Genomic DNA, 14,640 nt, shown 5'->3' with positions numbered 1-14,640 from the left:
GGGTGAAAAGTAATACTTCACAACAGAATAAATATCGAGTGGTTATTTAATAGATTCACCAGGAATGGTGTGTAAATACTCATAATTATTAAGGAAAACTGTGTAAGAAATCCCGTTACTGACTCAAAAATATCTGTGGCCGGCCAGAGGCAGGGGTCATGCCTGTAATCCTAGCAATTTGGGAGGCCAAGGCAGGTGGATCACTTGAAGTCAGGAGTTCAAGACCAGCCTGGCCAATATGGTGACACCATATCTCTACTAAAAATACAAAAATTAACTGGACTTGGTGGCATGTGCCTGTAATCCCAGCTACTTGGGAGGCTGAAGCAGGAGAATTCCTTGAATCCGGGAGGCGGAGGTTGGAGTCAGCTGAGATTGTACTACTGCACTCTAACTTGGGCGACAAAGTGAGACTCCATCTCAAAAAAAAAAAAAAAAAAAAAATCTGTGGCCTTTTTGAAGCTGGAGACCACATATCTGTTGTCTTTGGTTCCCAGCACTTAGCACAGTGCCTTACTAGTCACTCAACAAACAAATAGCTAATGCAAATGAATTTCCTCAGCTGCATCTTCTGTCCTGAATTTACTCAGACGTCACAGCGCGAGGTGGTGGTGTGGCCACCTTGCCATCAGTCTCCCAGGCTGACCTCAGGAGATGGCCCATCCTGGGGAGCCCATCTGCCGTTTCAAGATTATGACAGTTGTTTTGTTTTTCGTTTTATGATTTATTCTGCTTTGTGGCTTGCTAGGGTGCTCATGCAAGCAAGAAACTAACACAGCTCTGGAGAGAGTCAGGAAGAATGAAACTGCAGGCCCTGCCTGCCTTTCCCAAGTGCACCGCCAGGATTCCCAGTTGTGTGTACCACACCTCTAGGCTGACCTGAAAGGCCTTCCCAGAATGTGTCCTGCTGGCAGAGGGGGGCAACTTGCTGAATGTCGCTTGGGTTTGAGAAGGCTGACTGGGATGCACAGGGCATGGCGATCAGGTTGCAGTCAACGTCCCTTGACGCTGAGACTTCTCTTGGCTCTAACTCCATGAAACAAAGTAGTAGGAAAGCCTGAAACCACAGAGCTCACCTGAGAACAAATAGTGCTAGTGAATTCTCATCCTCGACACTGGTGGTGTGGCTCAGCTCTCCAAGCGCTGTCCTCCCTTCTGTCCATCCCCAGCTGGGAAAAGTAAAGCCAGCCTGGGCCGCCTTGTCCTGGTGCAGAATCCATCAGGCGTCGAAGCCTCCGGGTTCTGCACAAGTCTCCTTTAAGCCAGAACTTGTCTCTCACCATTTCCATGATGGAATCATTTCATCTGTCATAATTTTCCATCCGAGGCTGGAGAGGAGGCGGCTGCAGCTTTACCTGCTGTTCAAACCAGGCACGGTCGAGAGAGACCATTTTTCTTTGTGTTTGAAACCAACAGGAGTATGAAAAGGCCCCATAAATACAGCCAATCAGGAGTATTTTATATCTATTGCTGCAATAAGAAAGCCCACCTGTAACGAAATAGAAGAGGGATGCAAGGAAATAAGAAAAAAAAAGAAGTAAAGGAAGAAAGATTTAGGGAAAAAAGGAAGCAGGGTTAATCCTTCATGTTGAAAGCGCCTGTGGTTTATAGCAAAATAGGGCTTTAGACTGTCAGGGCTATTAGTCAAGGGTTAAATGTCACTCAAATCACGCCCGTTATGAATTGGAAAGTGCGTGTGTGTGTGTGTGTGTGTGTGTGTGTGTGATGTGGCTGTGGGAGAAGATAGAGATTCTACTTTTTTATGCATTTCAAATGGAGCCACGCTGGCCTGGAGATGACCCGCCACACGGTTTTTAAATTATCTCCGTGTGCGCTCTGCTTGTTTTGGAAATGCTCTAAATAAAAATAATGGACCGTCTTTTAATAAGTCTCATTGTGAGGATTCCACATATCAAACAACGCAGTGCAGCTTGGAGGCAAACGGCGGGCGTGTGTGATCTCCTGGAAGAGAGACAAATGGCAGTGCGGGGAGCTCCATCCAGGGAACGCTGACAAGGGAACGGCATTCTGAAACTGACACATCTGTCAGGGCGGAGGATATTGGCACCTGTCATGCAATTTCAGTCATGACTTTTAATAAAGCTGCTTTCCCTTAGGTAAAATTGGAACTTGACTGTAATATTAGCTGCAAGCACGTCTTGTGTTCCCCTTCAGAGCGCTTTTGTACGTGAGGCGGTTCCAATGAACCTGAAAGCCGAAGTAATGATGTTTACCAGCTTTCCCTGCCTCCCCAGAACTCGGGATTTGAAAAGAAAAAAAAAAGATGTTGCACTGAGTTTTTTTGTTTCTTTATTTTCTTCCTTCCTTCCTTCCTCTTTCTCTGTTTCTTTCTTTATTTTACAAAATGTCTCCATTTCCCAATTAAAGCCAGTTTCCTCGTTTATGTTCATATCACTTGCCCCCTCCTCCCCCACTGCCTCCTTCCGCCTTTCTCCTGCTTTGACTGGGTTGTTGTTTGAGTAAATTTAGCCTGGAGAAGTATGTATATCATAAAAACCGGGTTGGGATTTGTTGGCTGTCAGTCAATAAATCAGTCAGAGTTTAATTACCAGGCATGTGAGGGGCGGCGGTGACAGGCACCAGCTCTAGCAGAGACCGGTTCTTTTGGGGCAACCACTATAAAAAAAAAAAAGAGCTAAAAATGAGGGTGTGTGTGTGTGTGTGTGTGTGTGTGTGTGTGTTAGAAGGCTAAGGGGCAAAACAGAGAAACCAAAAGTTAGGAGTGTGTCAACTAGAGAGAAATGAACCGTTAAGAAACCCTGCAGCTGCAATGAACCCTAAAAAGTTTTGGTTTCAAGATGTAAAGTTTTAGGAGTTGTATTAATAAAACATTCTTTCATAAAAGCTTTTCTTTGATATTGTGCTTGGAACATCACTAGTTGAGTGTAACATGAGGTCTCTACACTAACATATCATAATTTAATTACTGCTTTGTTCAACGCAAACATTTTGTTTGTAATCTATTGAATAAAATAAAGAAAACCACTAAACTGGGAACCTCATGTGTCACCTCCCTCCAAAAACATAGAAATCGTTGTGGAACAAATGACACAATGTGTTAAATGGTGATTCACAAAGTGGACATCAAGTGGGCATTTCCCTTATTCAACATTCCCAGCACTGATCCACAATCCTTCCCCCTTTACTCTTCCCCTCCACCCCCAGTCAGCCCTTAGGGTCAAGATTCCAGGTCGAATGACCCTGAAACAGATTCAGTGTTTTCTTTTCCTTTTCTTTTTCAAAGGCAATTCACACTCAACTTGGATTTTATTTTTGACTAGTTATAAGAAATGTCATTTCTGCCTGTCCTCTGTCATGAGGCAGTACATGGAGATACTGCAGGATACTTTGACTGAAAGGAAGTTCTATTTTCTTTTCTCTGTTCTCCAGTGGTATGTCTCTGTTTGTTTATATGAAATCCTTTGGTCTTTCTAAGGAATTGTGGGAATCTTTGACTCAAAGTAATATCTCTCTGACTCAGAAGGCAAACTTCTTGACTGGGGGTAAGGAAGAAAAGGGAGCAGTCAGAATGTCCTGATCATCTAGGATGGGAGAGAAAGCCTATCATATGAATCTTTTCCCAGAATTTAAACTTCATGGGATTTCCCCGAGTTATCCTGGATCTTATCCTTCTTTCTGGAATTCTTTTAGAATGACGCTGCTAGAAGGATGTGCCCATCAACCTAGTGGAAAGCCTGAGATTTTTGTAACTATATTATGCAGGTTTAAGACAAAAGACCAGGCAGGATGAGTTGTGAAGCCGTGGAAAACAATGACGCACACAACCAAAGCAAAACCAGCAGGCTTCTGGCTTCTGCCAATTCTTCTTTGTGAAGAAAACGTCTGGCAGTTTGCCTAAAATCTTAGCCGTGAACAGCAGCCACTGCAGTTTAAATTGCTATTAAAAAACAAGACCAAAAAGCAAAACAAAACAAAACAAAAATCTATACCACCTGTCCAGAAAACCGCCAGTGCCTGGGGTCCCGCCAACTGAAAACCCGGAGCTCACACCCCTGCTTCCCTTCACAGTAGGTCGAATGTATTCTAAACCTCAGTTTACCCAGCTTGCAGCCCAAATGCCAACAATCTTCGGGTCAAATAAATGTCTCTGTGGTTTCAGTCCAGGTAGCAATGGTCAGTTTCAATAAACTTAAGAGTGAGAGATCTTTGTTTAAACAACGAATGTTACAACTTCTTCAGTGTCTCATCAGAAAGCCCAGCACCACTGTAAGGTCCATAAATGTCTCCCCAAGCCACCCCAGGACATAGGGTTAAAGAACCAGAATCTTCCCTGGGGCACTCCTTTTTTGAATACTTCACCCCATATTAACAACCTTTATGTCAAAACTGAATGCAATATTTTAACCATGCTTGAATTAGAAAAGCTAGTAATAGTGATATAGTCTCATAGGAGAAAAGAATATGTGAGAAAAAAAATAAATAAATACTATTTTAAATTAACCAAAGGATGTGCAGTCTATATGGTTTGACATTTCACAGTATCAAAAGTTGTCTGTTTTGCCCTAACGTAATTCTTACCTGCCCCCCAAATTGTGTATAAAGGGATGGCAGAGATCACCCAGACCCTAAACTCAAATGTCAACATGTTCTCAGTAAGACAAAGACAGGCTAGTCACGTCACTCAATTAATCTCACTATTTCCGTTGGATATTATTTACTTGCATCTGCAAATGAAAGAGAAAACAAACACTGAAATAGTTATTAGTACAGGGCTTTCTATGGCTTCCAAGCCGTCAATACCACATAGAGCAGAAATGTCTAATGGAGACTGTGTGGGATGGCTTTCATCACTGATTGTTAATATAATCACTGGGTTCCAGAACAGAGTAAACATTAAACCACATCTTTATATTATCTGATTTGTAAGGATCTCCAAGTGGGGTTTCCACCAAAAGAATAACATTCCTGCATGGCAAGTGGAAACCTTCATCCTGCACCCTGAAGTCTGGGGCAGAGGCTCATTCCCTCCTGTTTTCTTAAGGAGGAAAGATTTCACTGACATGCTGTGTCTTTAATTTTTAGAGACCAGTTCTCCAGGGCAGGACCAAAGGCCTCCACATGATGCCTGTGGAATTGTCGTCCACGAGTCCCTGAGGTTCTTCTGGCCCCCTCCTCCAGAGACCCCTCCAGGCCCGGCACTTTGCAGTGCTAGTTACAGCTCACACTCACTCATTCATTCGCATGCTGCCTCACTCGTTCGCTGAGGCAGTCCACAAATTTTGACTAAAGACTTTCTTGTGCTCTGGGGAAATACAGTTATAAACAAGAAAAGCAAAGCCCCTGTTTTGAAAGAGCTGACATTCTCATGGGGATAAACTGAAAACAAACAGCACACAAGCAAGAAAAACATCAGATGGTGACGAACGCTATGCGGAAAATTCAAAGACTGTGATATGATAGAGAGCTCCTTTGGTTTTCTGGTCAAGGAGGGTCTCTCTGAGGACGTGGCATTTAGGTGAAGGAGTCAGATGAGTGAAGAACATTCCAGGTGGAGAGGACAGCTTGGAGTTTGAGGAAACGAAATGAAGGCTGGTGTTTTTAAAGTGTAATAAATAGGAGCTAAGCAACGTGAGATGAGTTAGGATAGGAAGGCGGAAGGGAGACCGCGTAGGGGCTCTGCACAGTGGGGAGCAGCTTCGATTTTCTTCTAGGTTTTGAGAAAAAGCTACTGGAAGGTTTCAGGGCACTGACATGGTTTGAATTGATTTAAGTTTTAAAAGCATTACTCTAATATCTATGGGTATAAAGTCATTTAAGTGGCCCAAAGTAAAAGCAGGAAGACCAAAGAGGGGTCTCTTGCAACCATCCAGACAAAGGATGGCTTGGGCTAGGATGACAGGAATGAAGATGGTGAGACATGAACAGAGGCAGGACCTGTTTTAAAGCAGAGGAAAGAGGAATCTCTGGAAGGTTAGATGATACTGAGGGACAGAGAAATATATTGTCCAAAGTGGGCTAGGCTATGCTGTCTAACAAGTAACACTAGTATCTTAATACCTTGAAAGTTAGTTTCTCCTTCTTGATCCATGTTCATGGAAAAGTCAGCAGGGGACTGTGTTCCATGTTGTCCCCATTGAAAGACACAGGCTCATGGAGACTTCCAATTTGGAAGGTGAGTAGTTGCTGAGTAAGGGCTGAGTGGTTAAAAAAATATGAAGAATCCTACACTAGCTCTTCAATGCTTCCATGCAGTGGTGATGCCCATCCCCTCCACTCACAGTTCATTGGCTGGAACGAGTCACTTGGTCATGTCTAATATTGAGGGGTCAAACAAGTGTCATTCTCTATGGAAATAATAGAAGGAAACTCCTGTTGAACATAGTCAATATCTATCACAAGAAGTGTCAAGGAAAATCCTTACATTTTTGATTTGAGCAACGGTATAGATGGTGCTGCTATTTACTGGGGAGATGGAGGACATGCTCCTGTAATCCCTCACTACGATCGTAGTTGTTGATTCAACATCTAACTTACCAGAAAGAGTATAAACTACAAGCTCTCCAGATGACTGGTGTCCCAGACTCTCTGAACCCAGCACTGCGACTGGTGGTGAGACATATTTGGTGGCTTTAAGAATGAATTAATGAACCAAAGAATATGAATAAATCATTAAGTCATTTGGTTGACTTTCCAAGGGTGACAGACAATTGCACGTTCATTCTTCCTCTCTGAAACCCACCAAGAAGTCTGCCACGTACCATCAGCAAGGTCCCAGGGGTGTGGGCTGATTCATAGATGAGTTGCCAGCAGCTGTGTACTTTCCCAGGCCATCAACAGCTGTCTTGAGGTCTTACACTCTAGTTCGTGATATCTGGACAATTTTCAGCAATTTATTTGAATGCTTCAGATGACCTCTCTGGATGCTGGCTTAATCTCAATTTTTGAGTCAAATGCATTTCCGGTTTCCTCTGAGAAATACTTTAGTTACCTTGGGTTCCTAAGGGTCAACAGAGGCCAGGCTGGTGTCCCCTCATAGGACAGTGAAGGAGGTGAAAGAAGTCAAAACAGGCTGCTGCTATCTGGGTATTCTTCTTAACAAGGCAAATCCTAGGCTCATCAAAAGGTTGTCCAGACATGGAATGACACAATAAATACCACATAATTATCAATCACTTTATCAACAAATATCTGCTGGCCCATGTTGAGACATATTGTGGGAGATAAAAGACAGATAAAACTTCATCTTTACACTAAAAGTTATGGCCTTATTTTACAATCCAGTTAAAAAGAAAATTCTAAAAACTGTTACAGAATTTCAAGTGGGAAGAGAGTCCCATGGCTGGATCAGTGAAGATGTTAGCTTTGACTGGGGTGTGATTTAAAAAGATGAATGCCACTGAGAAAGGAATTACAGGTGGAGAGACATAAGTACAATCTCAGAATCAGGAAAATCGTGTTAAATTTTGGTCAGAGTCAAGTAGTCTCAGTAGTTTCTCTGAAAAATAGAATAAAAATCAATCCAGCTGGTTTAAAAGGTGCTAACAAATCAGACGAGTGCCTCAACTGCCAGACTGAGGTGTTTGGACTTGGTCCTGCCAGCCTTGGACCCCTGACCGCTCTAGAGTGCAGGATTCACTTGAACTACTTCCAGACTGAAAGCTCCTGAGGGCAGGGGCTGTGTTCCTTGAACCTGTGCATTCACAGCGCCTCTCAGAGAAAGGGGCACACAGAGGCACACGAAATCATGTGCCTCTGTTGAGGCAAATGAATGAACACAGGGATGATTGAATGGGGTTCTAAAAGATTAATGGTGTGGCAGTAGACATTCTAACTGGGGGAGGAACAAACTCGTGGCAAGAAAAACCAGACACTGTTGGAAGAGTCTAGAGGTGAATTTATGAGTCCCTCACAGAAATTGACAAATGCTCAGATACTGTCTGTCTCAGTTCGGTGAGTTCCTGGTTAAAGATGAGCAATATTTAAAATTGCAACTCAATATTCCTTCTAGTTCAATGTCAGTGCAACTTGTTATAAAGACACAGAACAGGATTTGAAGAAATAATTTGTAAAAATAAAATTATATCATCAGAATTACTAATACCTTGACTACCTGCACCATAGTGACCTTGAATCCCAACACTGTATTCAATCTAATAAAAACATTTATTGAGTAATGTTAAATCCACAGGCTGTATCGTTAAACTCTTTTTAAATCTGTGATATCAATTTAGGTACTTGCTGAAGAAGCCCAAAATACGATTTTGATATTCAGGAACACTAAAATCAAGTTAATGTTGGAGTGGTATGTTAATGTGTAGTTGTTTACTTGCGGGAACAAAAGTACAACTGAAACTAGCTTAGAGGAGGCATGTGCCCATGGAAACAAGCTGCAGGCAGGGCAGGGGTGCAGCTGAATACAGTTGGTGCAGAGGTTTGAGGATGTGAGACCAGGAACTCAGACGCCACCAGCTCCTCTTGTTCTCTTCCACTAAGCTGCTTGTTCTGTACATTAACTCCATTCCTTCACGCTGCAGACCAGCTTCTTGCACTCTGAGGAGGACCTGGCGGCCAACAGTCCAAGGCTTTGACATCTCCAGCCCTGGGAGAAAGGCCATCACTTCTCCATGCTCTAACTGGCTAACAAAGCAACATACCAACTCCTGGGACCAATCATCTGTCACCTGGAGATGTAAGGGAACATGATTGACGGTGGTCATTGAAGACACAGGGCTGAGGCTCTTGGATGGTAAGCAGAAACCTTTCTCAGGAGAACAGCTGTGGCTGTCTTCTGTCGTCTCGCCCTGCTGTAGACCACCAGGAGGCTGCTGCTGTCTGAGATTTCTGTTTTTAATCCCATGTCTTGATAAGAGAATGCAGGTGTGATAGTTTCCTAGGCTGCCATAACTGAATATCACACACTGGAGGGCTTAACCAACATCAATTTGTCTCCTGGTTCTAGAAACTGGAAGTCTGAGAGCAGAGCAGGATTAGTTCCTTCCCAGGGATATGAGGGAGAAGCTCTTCCAGGCCTTTCTCCAAGTTTCTGGTGGGCTCCTGGTAATCTGGTGTCCTCTGGCCTGTTGATGCATCCCCTCTCTCTCCTTTGTGTTCACATGGCTTCCTCCCTCTACACATATCCCTGTGTCCAAAGTTCCCCTCTTTACTAGTTCCCCATCATAATGGATTAGGCCACCCGCGCCACCGATGACTTTTAAAGCTGATTGTCTCTGTAAATAAGGTTACACTCTGAAGGACCGAGGATTAGGAATTCAATGTAAATTTTTTGGTGAGAACATAGTTCAGCCCATAAAAGAGGGTGACAGACATTTCTGCTAAATAAAATAGACTTGTTAGCCCTCTCTCATTTGTTAATGTCATGTGTTCTTTAGTATTGTTGTCTGTGTTTTAGGATTTCTTTTTAACAGACATTAAAATTGTCAATTTGCATTATACTCTGGTAAGTATACATCACTTTTTCTTGACTGTTACCAAGTAAAAAGTAAGTATACATTTTTACGAATCTATGTACAATCAACATAAAATATATTATTTAGGATTTTTGCAACAGAACTATTTTTTCCTGGGAAAATTTCTCAAATGGACTATCAGATCTCTCTCCATCTACTCACTAAATTCTCAGTACATGCAGTCACTATAGTATATGACATTACAATGGAGTTACAACTTACTGTAATCCAATACTGAATCTCTTTTCAGCATTGTCTTTCATGTTATATCACAGCAGATATTACAGAATGAAATTAAGAGATAAATTACTAATCACAGGTGTTACTCACTCTTGTAATTTGTGAAGAGAAGAAAATGTGGTTTTCCTCAGAGAAGGTATTATCCTCAGGGATTGGTCTGAAGTTTTGTTTTAAAATAATGTCATGGTTTGATTCATCTGTAAAACCATCTGTGCTTCCTCTGTGAGCCGCTGGGAAGACTTAGTGGCATCATCAGAAGGAATTCCTGGAGACCGGGCTTACCTGTTTTGCACTCAGAACATTTCGATATTAATTGGTATTTATTTGGGAAAGGCTGTAATGGCCCGCCATGGTCTGTGCTGTAAACACCGATGTGTCTTTCTTTTATTCTCTAAGCGACAGTGGAAGAAAGTGTGTTGGAGATGTACTGACATCAGTATATTGTTACAATATGAGTAACAAGACAGTCCCCTGACAGGTGGGGCTGTTTCATTTCCAACAGTCCCACTCCCCTTTCTTCCACACTCAAAGGACGAGGGTGCACACTGCACCCTGGGAGCAAATGTGGAAACTGATATTTGGCAATGGCACATCATCTTCTGTGAGTTCCCTGTGAATGCGCCCTCACGTTCTGGTCCCAACCTCAGGGTCTGACAACCTCCTCCATTCCCTAGGGTTACTCAGCCTCACCTCCACTGCAGTAGAAGAGGGCAGACTCACTCCCTGTGCGCACATGACTGCACACGGACACTCGTGAAGAAATGAATTGACCCAGCAGGATATCATTAGGTGCCAGAGACTCCAGCACCAAAGACATGAAACCCAAGGTTTTTAAGAGCATATTTCACCTCCAGGTTTGACTGTGTATTTCCTTCCATTACATTTCAATATCAAGCAAAACAACACTTCTTGTTTCAAACTGTCTGTGCTATTATTTCATCAGAAGCAGAGCCAGATATGAGAAATGCTTTCTGCTCTTCTGTTTCATCCCAGAGGAGGGGCTACCCTGAAAGGCAAAGGAGAAGCCACCAGGGTCTATGGTACTCTCAGGACACGGGCACCTGCAGGACATGGCTCTTGGAAGACCTGGGAGGGTACAAAGGAAGATGTTCTCTCCGTAGTTTTCCAAGCAACAATACAAAGATAAAAAGGTCAGCGCCTGGCAGCCCCCTCTAGCATATGCATGTCTATTTATGAAGACACTTAGCCTGGATTTAGTAAGTTCACTGCAAAGCTCCAGGGGCGCCTGCCTCTTTAAATCCGTCTCCTCCCAAGTGAAATTTGTGGCCCTGATGAATGGCAGAGCAGAGTCATCCATAAAAGGGCAGGGGAAAATCACATTCATTTGCATACAGTAATTATTCTGTGAATCAGGCCACCTTTACTGCTGGCAGAAAATCTACTGTCAGCATCACTCTATAGATCACGTTTGAAAATCTAACAGCTGAATAAAGTAATTGTTTGGAATCCATGTGGTCCAGCACTCCTGTGGCCCCAGGTCAGTGATCATGTTTCTGGGAGGACAGCAAAGTTTCTAGGTGCCCATTAAGCTGTCCCTGCAATGCCTGTATCTGCTCAGAGGAGTTTCCCTGCGGACTGGTCATGACTCTGTTTTCAAAGAATGAGTGTGAGCACAGGCGTGAGCTGGAACTCAAGGACCTTAGAACCACCCACACACTTGTTAGAGTTGGCACCCACTGAAAGTCATGCCAGGGCATTGCCCTCCCTTTTCTACTAGGGCTTGCCACCCGCCCACATCACACCATAGTGCACAGGACCATCACCACCACTACCACACCTGTAACTCCAGCTGGCTCGGTCTCACCAAGTGTGTAGAAAGGAAAGATGCAACCAGTGCATGTTTCCCTGATGTAACGGAGACGGAGACTGAACTGATAACTTTCCGTGGCCCTCAGATTTTTGGAAAGTAGGGGGAATTGAGGTGGAACAGATGAAAAGCAGAATCGGCAGCCCTGGGAAAGAATAAATCCATTACTTACGAGGGGGTGGAAGGACACGCAGCATGTATTTTAATCTCTAGAGGAACCCTTGAGGAAATCTTTCCATTCAGAAAGAAGGGTTTGCAGCAGGCATGGTCGAAAGAGTTAGCAAGAATGGCCTAGAGCAGGGAGGCTCGGGAAGGTGAAGTCGAAGGAGGAAGACATACAGCTCTTGGGACTGAAACAGGTGTTTTAGGTTTTGGTCATTTCCATTTTCGCCTGTAATGTAAGGTTTCCTTCTAGATAGTCCAAGTTTCAAGGTGCACCAACAGAGCTGGGGCAAAGCCTCACAAAGCCAGAGGAGCAGCCCTGTGTGTGAACCAAGGATTTCCCTTCACACTTTGTTTTATTTTTTCTATACCCAGGTCCAAAGTCCTGCTGTAAAACCAGAGTAAGATAAATGCTTATCAAAAATTCAAGTGAGACACCTGACGTAGAAAAGAAAACATTTGAAACACCACGAGCTGAAGGGCAGTGTGAAGCCACTTTACTGCCACCAGGAATTCACTTGGGACGTTAACAGGGGAACCACAGCAGTTGGTATGGTGCTGCTGTGCTCATTTTTCTGGAAGAAGGGGCGAAACTAAAAGTCTTATACGAGTGTCATTCCAGCCTCAGAGTTCTTAGGTTGATGTTTGGGTTGGATAAGTTGCTTGAAGATAAATGTTTATCAAAGAAGATTTAAATTCTCTGTGACTCTTTTTTCATTTTTCTTTCTTCTTTCACCCTTATTCTTCCTATTTAAAAAAGAACTTTCTCAATATGGATAAACCTTGAGGACATTATGCCAAACGAAATAAGCTGGACATAAAAGCACAAATACTTTATGATTTCACCTATATATGGTTTCTAGAGTAAGAAAATTGATAGAGTGGAATGGTGGCTGCCAGGGGCTAGGAGGAGAAGAGAGTGAGAAGCTGTCGTTTAATTGGTACAGAGTTCCAGGGGAGATTGTTTAAAAAGCTCCAGAGATGAATAAAACACCACTGAATCGAACACTTAAAACCGGTTGCAATTGCACCTACTGTACAGCAAGTTGGGCCTGGGTTCGGTGGAGGAAAGGCAGGCATGTCTTCTCCAAGGAGCCTTGTTTCCTCCCTGATACGTGCTGAGGTCATGAGCCGGCAGTGTAGGGGGAATGGGTGTTAGGCTGGGGGAAAGAGTAAATTGGGAAATCGTCATTGCAGAGAATAGAAGGCCTCGTAGGGTCCTCTGGTGGTTCTATGTGCCCTTTGATATTTGTTGTAAATTTAACATGAGTCCGGTTTGCATGGTTGGACGGTTTTTGTCTCCAGTGATATTTAGGTAGGGAGTTTTTAGAGTACTAATTTAGGCTTCAGATGAAGAATGCGGCAGGGATGTTAAGTATAATATTAAGGTGCACAGAAAATAAAGCACATAAAGAGAGAAGTGGGAGTGTGAAGAGGACTTGCTGGTGGAGAAAACCACTGTGGTCAGCAGACAGGTGCAGAGCCTCCACAGAGGTCAGGCGGTGTCAGAGAACAGTCAAGATGAGGATGTCAGAGAGGAGGATCCCTAAAGGCAGGATTTCTAAGGTAATGAAGTTACCAGAAATTACACAGCTTCAAGAGGGCCCATGTGAGTGGCTGGCTGAGCAAATAGAAAAGATGGTTTAGCTGAGGGTCGAGGCAGGAAAGGTGAGAATGGGGAGTTGGCTGTGTGGACAAATGCTCAAGCTGCCACCGATGATGGCAGTTGCCATAATGGAATGAAAATGTGTGATCCAAGTCCGAAATCCATCAATGAGCGAGAGGAGCTGTTGGGGGGTTGGAGGATGACCGCAAACATGGTGGGCGATCACTGGTGTCTCCAATAAGCCAGGGGTTTTGACGTAGGAGAAATGCTGTTAAGTTAAATGGGGAGCAAAGAAGACACCTGTTTGCCTCCAGTTTTTGAGGTCTGTAAGATAAGGGAAAATATAATCCCTGTTTTGAGACCCCTGATCAGAGGCAGGCAGGTTGTAGGAGCAGTAAGTTGAAGTATACGTTCAAACAAGCAGGTTGTGTGGGGCCCCGAGATCACACCACATGTGAGCACGGAGGAGACACAACATCGATTGGACAAGCAGCCAGGGTGCAGACCTTGCGGGGTGCACATCCCAAAGAAAGGCCTGTCTGGATGGGAACACACTGGGACATGCCACAGGAAGTCCTCAGCTGTGACTCCACCCCCAGTGCCACCCTACCTGCAGGTGGTGCTGAGAACACCCAGCCAGAGAAGGAAACCTCTTGCTTCCTGAGAACGTCTTCATCCAACCAGAGTTGAGTTGAAGGCATTTGCTTACCAAGGCCGCTGTCTCAGCAAAAGGTCTTCTGGTCTTTAGATAGGTGAACAAGTTCAATACTGGGCCACTAAAAGAAGCTGGAGTGTCAGCCTTCAAGGACAATGGGTCTGACTTCTCTGCAGTAGCTGTGGTTCCCTGGAGTCTGCTGAGGTGGATTCTGAGCTCCAGAGCACAGTTAAGGAATAGAGAAGGCCTGAGGTTTGACAGGGTCCTTGGAGGATTAACCAAGCTGCATGGTGCTGTCTAGTTTTCTGTGATGATTAATCATGGATGAGGACTGACTTACAAATTAACCTGTTGTGAGGTGTGATTAGGTTAGAGGAAGAGTCAGCTTACCATTATTATTTAAAAAAAAAATCAAAGACTTCAGAATTTACTTCTTACTCCAACCAAGACCCAAGACTCTCTAAGAAGGTATAATATGCCGAAGTCACAGGTGCAGAGGGAGTCAGAACCCCATGAGTTGGAAGTGAGGTTGAAAGACCATCGGGTCTATGGATTTCCACCAATCAGAGGAATCTCATCGAAGAGATCTGTGATCAAAATGCACCGGCTTAGTTAGAAGATTCTGGACAGAGGGTAGGGGCCATTTCTCACCCATCTTTGTCTTCCTTCCTAATAGAAGGAAGGAAGACACTTTGCCCAT

The 14,640-nt window shown here is 43.8% G+C and overlaps 1 long non-coding RNA gene across 2 annotated transcripts; it reads left to right on the top strand.

Annotated features, from left to right (window-relative positions):
* The first annotated feature begins 8,436 nt into the window (after positions 1 to 8,436).
* LOC105726082 (uncharacterized) lies at positions 8,437 to 12,369 on the top strand. 2 transcript variants are annotated; one of them, XR_001109430.3, is made up of 4 exons: positions 8,437 to 8,728; positions 10,364 to 10,543; positions 10,683 to 10,840; positions 12,055 to 12,369. It is a non-coding gene; the product is annotated as an uncharacterized LOC105726082 (long non-coding RNA). The 2 variants fall into 2 exon arrangements; XR_001109429.3 differs by having other exon boundaries at positions 10,364 to 10,840.
* Positions 12,370 to 14,640: the final 2,271 nt, after the last annotated feature.

This window comes from Aotus nancymaae, unplaced genomic scaffold (assembly GCF_030222135.1).
Source record: "Aotus nancymaae isolate 86718 unplaced genomic scaffold, 86718_ANA_hifiasm-v0.15.2.pri h1tg000020l, whole genome shotgun sequence".
In the NCBI taxonomy this organism is placed as follows: Eukaryota; Metazoa; Chordata; class Mammalia; order Primates; family Aotidae; genus Aotus; species Aotus nancymaae.
This window is presented reverse-complemented; position numbering and strand designations above follow the sequence as displayed.